An 11,819-nucleotide genomic window follows, 5' to 3' on the forward strand; every position below is an offset into this window, starting at 1 on the left:
TTCCTTCTGTAAACAGGCTTTTTTTTTTTTATTCCTTCGCCGTCCTGTGTGCATTGCACTTAGAAAAAAAAAGTTCTTAGACAAATAACAGTTACAAAAAAATACTCCAAAGCGGTTAACATTGTTGTTTACTGTTCAAATGACAAAATTAAATTACAACAATGTCTTAAATCAGCCTATCAGTGTGTCTGTACTGGCTTTTCTGTGACCTGTACTGTACAGTAAGGGGTGGGACAAAGTCACTGCTGCACTGTTTTGATTTAGGTTGCTAAAATCTATTTTTCAGCATTGGAGTTAAAATACCAGAAATGAACGACAAAGCAAAAAGCAAAGTATATTTTGGCTGATGATCGTGTCAAGATACTTCCCAAAGAAACTGTACTGGAGGTAACTGTTTTGCACATCTTGCAATATGTCTTTAGAGAAAATACACATTAAAGGCTACTACAGAGGGCTACTACACAGGCTGCTGAACGTAAAATAAACAGCTTTCAGAAAACAAACTGGAAAGTCACCGCAGACAAAGTATTCCTGTCGGTTGTTAGCCTAGTTAAATCAGTACTATAGATAAGATCTAGCACAGCCACCTCACTTCAAACAACCTTCTGCTTTCTTTTTAAACGCAGTTAGAATTTTAGACCCAAATAGGAACGTTTTCTTTGTTTTGACTCGGTGTTAATAAAATAAATTATTGGATGGGACAAATAACATGACAACGAACGTGCTGCATATATTGCCTTTATTAAAGTATGCCAGATGCACTTGGAAAACCGAGTTTTGGGACTGTTTCTAATCGATTTCCACATCTGTATAACTTGGCAAAGCTTTGCCTTACACATTCAACCAATTCAGTGGATGCAGAATATGCAGTCTCAGTGTATAGGCAAGTCCACACCAGGCAGAGAATGTCATGTTGCATGTTTGCCTTTAACAAATGACAGCACTCTGTTTTAGTAAGGAAGCAAGTACCACTATTTTTAGGCTTTTATAGTGCTCTGAAATATTGTCTAGTTAGGCTTATTTAATGTTTAAACAGGTCCACAAAATGTCAGCGAAATCCTAATTTTACTCCATAACCTACCCACGAGTTTCTGTGTGAATGTGGCTTCCCCATCCATGCTACCAAATAAAAACAAAAACACACGGCCTGGCCATCATATTTATACATAACTAAATAATACAGAACAAAACACAAACACAAAATAATAAGCTACACAGGGGTACCCCGTTCTAAAATACACAATACAAAATAAAAACAAAACAAAATGGCCGGGCTTTTGCCTTGCCCCCTTTTCATGTACAGGGCTCTAGGCCTTGTTACAGTTACTCACACATTTAGCATTCAGTCTTTACATAAAACATAAAATTAGTACCTCGAATATGGGTGTAACAATACTATTATAGATCTACAGCCTTACAGTACTGCATACACATAGGCTGGTTTTAACAAAAGTGTCTGAGAAAGAAACTTGTACACTAACACAAATGAGATATGAGCATTTCAAGTTAGTACAAAACATAAACAAAAATCAGGGGAGGGTCTAGGTCGGCCAGGGTGTCCTCGGCTCACCGCGCACCAGTGACCCCTGTACTCCGGCCAGGCGCATGCAGGCTTGCCTGTTAGCTGCCAGGGAGCTGCGCTGTCCTGCTACGCTGTAGCTCCTGGATGGCTGCATGGTGAATCTGCAGTGTGTAAAGAAGCGGTCGGCTGATGGCACATGCTTTGGAGTACAGCGTGTGTTCGTCTTGGCCGCTCCCGAGTCAGCGCAGGGGTGGTAGCAGTGAGCTGAGCCTAATAACAATTGGCCATTTCAAATTGGGAGAAAATTTGAAAACGACTACAATTTTTTTTTTTTAAAAGATTCAAAATAAGGAAAGACATTTCTAAAAATGTGGCCCACTGAGAACTAAGCACTATGTCTGGTGTAGTCTTCCTTTTTCACAGACGAAACCAACACAGCAAAGAATGTTGGCTGTTCAATGTTTCAATTAACGATCACTATAAACACTGTACACCGCAGCTAATGCTTCATACAACTGTACTTGCTTAGCATAAACATGTTGCATGGAAATGACAACAAGACCAGGCACTACATTTTCTAGGCCTGTTGATCCTCTCAATTAAAGGCCTGGCATTTTCAACATTTCATTCTACAGTATAGCCTACAGCTATTTTCAGGTCCAAACACAAACACTGAACTTACAATACAATGCATATCGTAACGTGGCAAAAAGCTTTGCCCTACTGGAGAACTCCACAGTTAAGTTAAAATGATGCTAAAAGCAATATTGTATATTATAGTCACATCTTAGTACTTACTGTTTGCTTGGTTTAAAAAAACAAATGCCACTCGTAGACCGTCAGTCCCGGCTAATTACTCTGGAGGTGTGTGTGCAGCTATTTTTTTTTTTTTTAGCAAGACGCTCCTGGTCACACCCAGCAGCCAGTCAAGGAGCCGCAGCCATAGGCTGCGTTTCCCTGTAAAGATAACACACAGCTGGCACAGCATCTCAGGTGAAGAATCGGGCTCTTTCCTGCAGTTGAAGCATGTGACAGTACATCACCACACACTCATGTGCTTAGAGCCAGGTCGAGCACCAAACAATTATACATTCCTGGAAATCAAACATTAGCATTTACTAATGTACCTACTTGTGTCAGCTTTAGAAATACTAATTGAATAAGACCATTGGGGTGGTAATCTGAGGGTTAACCAGATATGGCTGTGTAAGTGTAGGCTGTGTGTGGAAAAAGCAAACATGTCGGACTCAACTCTTTTACAGTTCAAAGCACTTTCCCTCACAATGACGACCTCAGTTCACTCCGCTCTACAGTCAGCATTGTTGCTTTTTTAAATTTTCCAGAGTTTTACACGACAAGATCAAGCGGTGTTGCTTTACCTGAAGCTGTTTTTTTTTTTTCTTCTCCAGAGCATTAACAGCAACAGTGCTGTGGAGGAAGTGTGCAACTAGCTGCAGCAGTAAATGCGATCAACACTACCGACAGAAAAGCTGTCATTTATCACAAGCTGTTGAGTATGTGGAAAACAATTAACAGACTCACATGACACATACCTTGGCATGTTGACAAGAACAATCAGGGGTTGCGCTAGCTTTTCTGTTCATTTGTTTCTGAATCGCACATGCCCAAAATTTAGCGTCCATTCAATCAGATACTAAACGATCAGTTGTCAACACAAAGGTTAACTAAACTGCAGGGATGTGCATTTTGGTACAAAGAAGCGAAGATTCTTGAAAATCTGTACATCTGCGTGTATATGCATTTTTCTGCCCAGCAAGCTTTTTCACACACACTACAGTACATCTTGCTGACACGATAAACAAGCCATGGGTACTTCATCTCCCATTCAGAATTATAAGAACATTTTTCGTTCACGTTTTTCTGCATTACTACTGCTTTGGTCACTATAGTACAGTAGTCTCTAGCTAAGAGAAACCCCCTCGGGAAGCAAGTGAAGTGTTCTCCAAGACGGAGTTGACAACCAGACACAATAGAAATCAATAAGTAAATACGCATTGCTTGTCATGAGTAAATACGCATTGCTTGCTTGTGCATCAACATATGAAATGAACTGAATGTGTGTGTATGTTAATAAACTATCACAATAAAGTAACAGTTAATAAACTAACTGTCAAACTAAATTGACACACCACCCCTACACACATTTAAAAAATGTAGCAGCAATGTAAGACAAGCACATTATTTAACAGAACGGTGAAGCAACTCACCAGAACAGGAAACATCAAATTGCTCAGCAACTTGTGTCTGATTCAGGTTTTTCTCAAGAGCTCGAACAATTTCCAACTTTTTGTAGCAAGAGAAACAGCGGTGCATTTTGCCATTTTGTAGCAATGAGGTGCACTCGTGGAAATCAGAACACAAAATGAGTCAATGACATGACGGCAGTTCTGGAAAGATTTAATAAACCAATCAGTGTCCCTCAAGACACTCTCTTTTGAAAAGACAATAAACCATTTTCATTTCAGTTTGATGATAATGAGTTACATTATCAAATTACAAAACAGTACTGTATCTATTGTGAAAGAATCACTATAGCTGTCAAGAATGTGTTCTTTTAAGCGAAGTTCCTGTTCCTTTAGCCGGAGCATTTACAATGGGAAAAATCTGTTTCATTCAAAGTCTGTTTCCCTAGGTGAAGTGTCTTGATGCACTGGTAACAACTGTATTTGTACTATGTATGCGAGACTACCACCAACTGTCTACCATTGCCTCAGCCCCAATTCTTTGAAACCAACAGACAAGATGGCTCACAGACATTCATTTTTACCCATTTGTTTTAGGCTTCCAGCACTAAACGCAAAGCACACTGTAAACCAAACAACAATGGTAAACTAAAATATTGTATTTAAATTCCAAATGTAAATGACTTGCACACTTTTAATATTGTGTGACGCCTATCATTTCCAATATTGGTTCAAAGCAATACAGCCTACAGGTATTCAAATAAATATTTTGTAATAATTATTTTTTCCTTTTTAAAAAATGCAAACAATCTTAAAAACAGGTACAAGTTCCACACAATACATAGACATTGTCAGCTGATGAAACATCTTGCGGATAACAATCTGCTTGAATCCCTACAGTCTGGCTTCCAGCCACATCACAGTACTGAAACTGCTCTGCTCCAGATTGTGAATGATCTCCTGCTTAATGCTGATGCTCCCTCTGTGCTTGTCCTCCTTGATCTAACAGCCACTTTTGACACCATAGATCATGGCATTCTTCTTGACCTCCTTCAGAAGTATTCTGGGAACTGGAATCTGTCTCATGGATGTCCTCTTAACTATCCAGATGGATGCAGTCTGTTGTCTATGCTGGATGCAGTGGTGTCGCAAATCCAGTCCTTTGTGGTGTCCCCCAAGGATCTGTTCTTGGGCCCCTTCTCTTCAATATCTACATGCTTCCCTTGGATCATATCATCCGCCAACACAGCCTCATGTTTCACTCCTATACTGATGACATGGTCTGGTTCTCAGCTTGCACTCAAGACATCAAGGCCTGGATGTCTGACAGTTTTCTTCAGCTGAACACTAGCAAACTTGCACTCCTTCTAGTAGGATCTAAAACTCAACTTAATATCAATATAGCTGCCCTGAACCTTGGAAACTGTCTGCTGCTGCCTTCCCCCACAGTGCAAAGCCTTGGTGTACTTCTTGAAAGCAACCTCTCCTTTGATGCCCACTTCTCCTCCATGGTCCAATCTTCCTTCTACCATCTTTGAAACATCTCCAAAGTCCATCCCTACCTTTCCCTCCAGGATGAGGAAACACTTTGTCATGCATTTGTCTCCTCTCGACTACTGCAGCTCTTTATGGTGGTCTCCCGGTAAACACCATAAACCGACTTCAGCTAGTTCAGAATGCTGCTGCCAGGATCCTTACCCCCGTTTAGCTTCATGGCTCTGACTCTTTGGAACTCTCTTCCAGCTTTGGTGCATCACGCTCCCACCTTCGCTCGCTTTCAATCAACTCTCAAGACCCACTTGTTCTCTCTTGCTTTCCATGCTCTGCTATTAGCTGCTGTGTTGTTGCTATTATTTCATGTAGTATGCATTTTTCACTGTTTTGTATTAGATGTTGTTTTTTATTGTATATCATGTACTGTATTATGCATTTCTCTGTATTTCAAGTATTATGGATTTTGGTGTAACTGCATCTTGTAAAGCGCTTTGTGATGGTGGTCCACTATGAAAGGCACTAATATAAAATAAAGATTAACTGATTGTTTGGCCGACTGGCAACAAAACACAAAATGGCCTTAACAGTGGCTCCCAATATGAAAACATAATTCACCTACTGTGCATCCAAGTAGTAGAAACTGCCATGTCTTAAACACAATCAGACAAGACGCTCCAAAGATATAGTCTTCAATAGCTGGCCCATCAGATCAGGTGTCAGTTTCTTGAAAGGATACTACAGTAGTTGACCATGACTTACATTCACATTATGTAGAATAATTTCTTTGAATGCATTTCCACAAAAAACTTAATCAAAATGTGGAATTCCCAAAACGTAGCTTTTACTAATGGGCTATATGTCATTGTTAGTGAAATAACTTAAATTCCATACAAAGCTTCATCCTATTAAGGGTAGCTGTACTGCAGCCTGTATTAATCAAATTAAAAGCCATAAGCTCATAGTAGCTCACCACAACCAATTTTTTTTTTTTTTTTTTTATCCTCAAATTCCATGAAATCCATAACAAATTTCAGTACAAGCTCAAAATCTAACTGTGGCGTTAAACACCTGTAGTTGGGATAACAGTTTATGAGCTTTCACAAACTAGCACAATCTGAAGAAATTATTTATTATACGTACAAGAGTAATATTTTCTCTCTAATTGTATCGTGTACTACCTGGTTGTCTTGCACACTTATCTACCGTATTTAACAAAAGCTAGCTTATTTTGCTCTTAAACTGACAAAAGGCCAATCATGTCCGGTCTGTGTTATCAAACAGATTTAAAAAAAAAAAAAAAAAAGAACAAAAAAAAAAAAAAAAAAAACATACCACGTTTTAAAAACAGAAACAAAAACAGAGTAAACTTCTTTTTACGATGTCAATCATGCCGTACTTTGTCCAGGGAAGCAGCTCTATTTTCATAACTCACTAAAAGTTACTGTAATCGACTAATACTTAAAATAAAATAAACTGTGTCACTGGAAAACATTTAACATCGCCACTCATTATCTTAAATACATTTTGCTTTGAGTAATATATTCGCAATCAAGTATTTCCAATTACAAATATAAATATTCAATTTTATCTTACAATTTACTATGAAATTAAAAAAATAGAAATCCCAAGTTCACTGTTAATATTATTACGTCATTCGTGGCTGTGGCTAGCTCTGATTCTTTAAAGTAAACAGTGGTTCTTTGTCTTCTTTGTTAAGTTGGTGTATGTGGATATAGAAAAAAAGGCACCAAACGTATCGCTTTAAATTTATGATCTTTAATAAAAGAGCAAAGAAAAAAAAAATAACGTGTGATTTTTCCCTGCAATGTTGATTGCAAAGCCTTTCTTTCATGTTATATCAAACTTTTCCTCTATGTGAAAAAGTGTTTCCGTATTAACTTGCAATATGTTAAATATTGCAACCTAAAATATTGGGCAGAATTTATTTACTGAGCTTAGAGCTGGGCCTCATTTCAGTCTCGCTGAAATTCCAGGCCTTTGAATTCTGAAAATAAACACGTTACGGTACTGTACATAAATAAAGAAACAGATGACAGATACATATTATGTTAATATACCACTGTAATATTACTCTATTGTACACTGACTCAATGAGTCCATATATAAACAGTACATTCTTTATACTTTTAATAATTAATTTTTTAAAAAAGAATTACAAATACACCATAAAATACCGTGCAAGATCTTTCACAACATCAGAAAGTCGCTTTTCACATTTCTAAACTTCGCAGTCTCCATAATGACCAAATGTTTTGCACATATCATGTTGTTAGTGGGATAATTTTCCACATCATCGCACACACCCACTCACTAAGTAAAGGGGTTACTTACACAATCTTATCCGAGTCCTCCAGTAGATGTATACTTGAATCCCAGCCTGATCACTGTGTTCCTGATTTTAGTTTATTCCATGTTATCTGTTTCCGTATGCAGCTTTCCTTTGACACTCTCTCCCCCCTCTATCTCTAGCTATCTCCCCCTCTTCTGTTTTTGTCTGTCTTGTGTCTCAGTCAGGTCAGCAGTAACAACAGCTGTACCAGCACAGAGCGCGACCCGGAAAGACAAGCTCACTGCCCGCAACACAGATGGGCTTCACAAGCACTGCCTGGTGCATTAGCAACAAGTGTCGCCTGACAGATGACAAAGGCGTGTTTTGTTTGTTGCTAAATTAGTGCATACAGAAACCATGTTTAGACATCCTCAGACCTGCCTAGTTATTGTTCACCTGATTGTAGGCACTGATCAATAAACACTGTTTAGCGCTTAGCGGGCAGTCTATCGAAGCTACGCGTCCGCCATCTTACCACACCCAAGTACTGACATCCCACTGATTAGATAGCGTTGTATTAGTGCTTTGTTTTTTTTTTACTGCATAGACATACCTGTTTGCTGTGTGTATACATATTATTTATTTTTATTTCTTAAATGGAGATGGGGAAATAGATTTTATTATTGTTTTTAACGAAACTGTGGGAGTGTTTTGTTGGAACTACACTCGAATTTCCCGTTGTTTTATTCAATACCTAGAAGTGTGTGTGTGTGTGTGTGTGTGTGTGTGTGTGTGTGTGTGTATATATATATATATATATATATATATATATATATATATATATATATATATATATATATTATATATTTTTTAGTGAACAACTTTTTGAAAAAAAAAAACGTATTAATAATGATAAATATCAAACACAACAAGAAGAATCAAACTGAATCTTAAATGCTTAGAATTTACTTTTATCAATATTACCATATGTTATACTGGTATTTACGTATGATTAAATTCATTGTATGAAGGGAACATACTTCCCTATGTAGCTGTACATCGCATGTACTAAGTATATATATATATATATATATATATATATATATATATAATATATAATTCATTTTTAAAGTTTTATGTAATCATGTAATTTCAGAATGGGCAATATTCAAACACAACTGTACACTGTACTACAGTAAAAATAAATACAAATCTGATATGAATGTGTAATTTCAAATTGCCCCAACTTTGTATAGATATTTTATGTGCAAGAGGTAAATTATATTAAATTTATTCATGCATATTTTTTCATTTAAATTATGAATTGCGTTTATAATACTCTTAAACATAACATGATGTGTCATCATCATGAATTTCCAATCCCCAACCAAACCCCATGTGAAGGCCAGCCCTTTCAAGGGCTCCTGCATGGGGTGCGACCAAAGAGTGGGACACACAGAGGGAAAGGGGGCAGCGACAGCTGCTCCTCGTCTAAAAGCTGCACTTCTGTGAAGCCATAGAAGGGGTATACCAACACAGCCAAGACAGTGCACTCCTACAAGAGTTTGGGCACCTCTTTGTGGTCCAGCTCGAAGATGGGGGACGGACCAGGATTGTTCTACATCGGAGTGACACATGCCACTCCCTGCCCAGTCAGGAACCACCATGCCGGCAAGGTGGCTGGGAAGATCCCTCAAGAAATGTCGGAGGCAGGGGTAATCGAGCCATCCAGCAGTCCCTGGGCTGCACCTGTTGTCTTAGTCAGAAAGACAGGGGACTGAACATGGCCACAAGGAAAAACTTGTACCCACTTCCCTGCAACGATGAGTCCTTGTGGTTCAGCTCTCTTGACCTGAGAAGTGGCTACTGGAAAGTGGAGCTCGCCCACGACCAAGCCAAAGACCACTTTCTCTACAGGACAGGGCCTCTAGCAGTTTACTGTCATGCTGTTCAGGTTATGCACATTCGAGCAGCTGATGGAAAGGGTAGTGAATAGGATCCCCAGACAAGCGTATGTAGAGTACTTGGATGACCTGCTGGTGCACGCCCCTACCTTCTCCGAGTCCCTGTTCCACCTGCGGTGGGTACTGCAGAAGATCCAGTCTGCCGGACTGCAACTGCATCCAGACAAGTGCTACTTGTTCAGGTGACAGAAGACCTTCCTTAGTCATGAGGTCAGCGAGGAGGGCTTCGCCACTAACGCAGGGAAAGTCTCCGCTGTGAAGCAGTGGTGCACCCGAGCCAACACAATGCAGCTTTGAAGTTTCCTGGGACTCGCTTCCTACTAGAGGAAGTTTGTAAAAGGGTTTGCAACCATCGCTAGCCGTCTGCACCACTTCTTGGACAAAGACCGGCACTTCGAGTGGGCCGCTAAACGCGGGGTGCCTTTGCCCAGTTGCAACATGCTGTGACCAGCACCCCTGTACTTGCCGCCCCCTCTGTGACTGCCCCCTTCACCCTGGACACTGATGCAAGCAACAAGGGACCCCCGAAAAAGGCGAGCATGTTGTGGCGTATTACAGCCGTGCCCTCAGCAAAGTGGAGTGCAATTACTGTGTGATCCGGAGGGAGCTACTGGTGGTAGTGGAGGCTGTGAAACACTATCCAAATTGACCACGCTGCACTTCAGTAACCCAAAGGGCAGGTAGCCCGCTAGCTGGACATCCAGCACTGACCATGGTTGAAACACGGCAATGCTGATGCCCTGTCCAGGAGACCGTGCAGTGAGTTGGAGTGCTGCTACTGTGACAGACAAGAGGCACGGCAGCCTCTTTTTCTTCTGATATAAAAACTCTATTGGCAGGGGGCAGAGGCAAGTGCCTCTGATTTTTCATGGCTGGCTACGACCCAGTACAAGCCAATAAATGCAATAATGATAAATTCTAAAAAGCAAAAAAACAACAACAATTAACCTTTTTCCCCCCCAAAAAACATAGTCCCAGCATCCTTTGCACCTATTTACATGATTTGCATATTCCTCCTGGATTTTCCTGGGAGCTGCCTCTAACAATTACACTGCCCCCACCTTTGTCATGTCGGCCTATTGTGCAAGGTCCACAACAAAGTCTCAGAGTCTTTGAGGTGGCCGACGAACATTGGCCGCACTGTGGCTGCTGTGGTTGGTGGTCGACCTGGGTCCCCATGTGCGACTCCCCAGCCGGGGGCTCTGACAACGATGCCGAGAGGGAAGGGCATACTGGGGTCCAGCGCCATTCCTTGGTGGTGGAGGACCCACCCCACCCCGACCCGACCCGACCCGACCCGACCCGACCCGACCCCTCATCCGGAGCCTCATCCAGTAGGTCACCTCAGACAGCTGCTCGAGCACAAATCAGGCCCTCACAATGGATGGTTAGTCTAGGGACAGTACATTCAGATCCACACCCCCTGCAGCTGGTGTTGTACGCACGCTTCTGTTGCTGGTCATCCGTCAAGTGGTGCTCCAGGGCAAAGGCATGGTCGGCATCCCAACCAGTACTGCAGTTGTTGGAGATACTCTAGTCCACCCAGTTCAGGGGTGCTGCCGAACACAAGGTCAACCAGTGTGCGGAGCGCTCTCCCGAACCAGGACCAGGGGCAGGTGCTGGTCCCAGTCACGCTGGTGCAGGGAGGTCCACATGGCGAGCTGGGTGGCCAGTGTCCTGTTGTCCAGGTCTTTCGAATGCTCAGCTGCCGACACACCTTCCCAAACACCTGTGCCTCAAAGTTCTGCCCCAGGTCACTGTGACGCTCCTCTGCGAACCTGAACCTACTAAACATGCTGTCCAGGAGCGCCTCGGCACAGGTGGTGGACCTCAGGCCACTTGGTGGTAATCTCAGGTCCAGAGGATGAACCGGTTGCCCCTCTTGAACTACGGAAAGGACCCCAGGATGTCCACAGCGATTTGCCCCAGCGGCACCCCCAGCTGCTACTGTTGGAGTGGGGCATGGGAGCGATTCAGAGGACCTTTCTGGGCGGTGCATTGGTCGCAGCAATGGACAAATGTCTCCAAGGTTTTGGCGTTACCGAAACTGCAGATGCCTCTGCCCCATCGCAGGGTCCATCCATCCCTTGCTAGGTGGTACCCCATCGCTAAACAGCGAAGCAACAGCACCAGCTCAGCATCCAGACCCTGCAGGCACTGGACGAAGTAGTCATACCCTTATACTCACTGTGCCTCTTTCAGTCATTGCTATCCAGGACCTTCTTCAACCAGTTTCCTAATTACATCATTGCACATCTGGGTTCAGTTAAATAATAAAAGTCCATGTTGGAACAAGACTGTAGACTGTCAATTCAATAATTAGGTGCGTGGATGTAAAAAGGTCT

General features: G+C 41.6%; 1 protein-coding gene across 6 annotated transcripts in view; it reads right to left on the bottom strand.

Moving 5' to 3' along the window:
- LOC121313169 (ankyrin repeat and IBR domain-containing protein 1-like) overlaps window positions 1-8,035 on the bottom strand; it is a 78,383-nt gene extending 70,348 nt beyond the window's left edge. For all 6 annotated transcript variants that reach the window (XM_041245447.1, XM_041245448.1, XM_041245446.1 and 3 more), the window contains exon 1: window positions 7,573-8,035. The gene's annotated coding sequence lies outside the window, so the exon portion shown is untranslated. The remainder of the gene's footprint in view (window positions 1-7,572) is intronic.
- Between the last annotated feature and the right edge of the window lie 3,784 nt (window positions 8,036-11,819).

This window comes from Polyodon spathula, chromosome 3 (assembly GCF_017654505.1).
Source record: "Polyodon spathula isolate WHYD16114869_AA chromosome 3, ASM1765450v1, whole genome shotgun sequence".
Lineage (NCBI taxonomy): Eukaryota > Metazoa > Chordata > Actinopteri > Acipenseriformes > Polyodontidae > Polyodon > Polyodon spathula.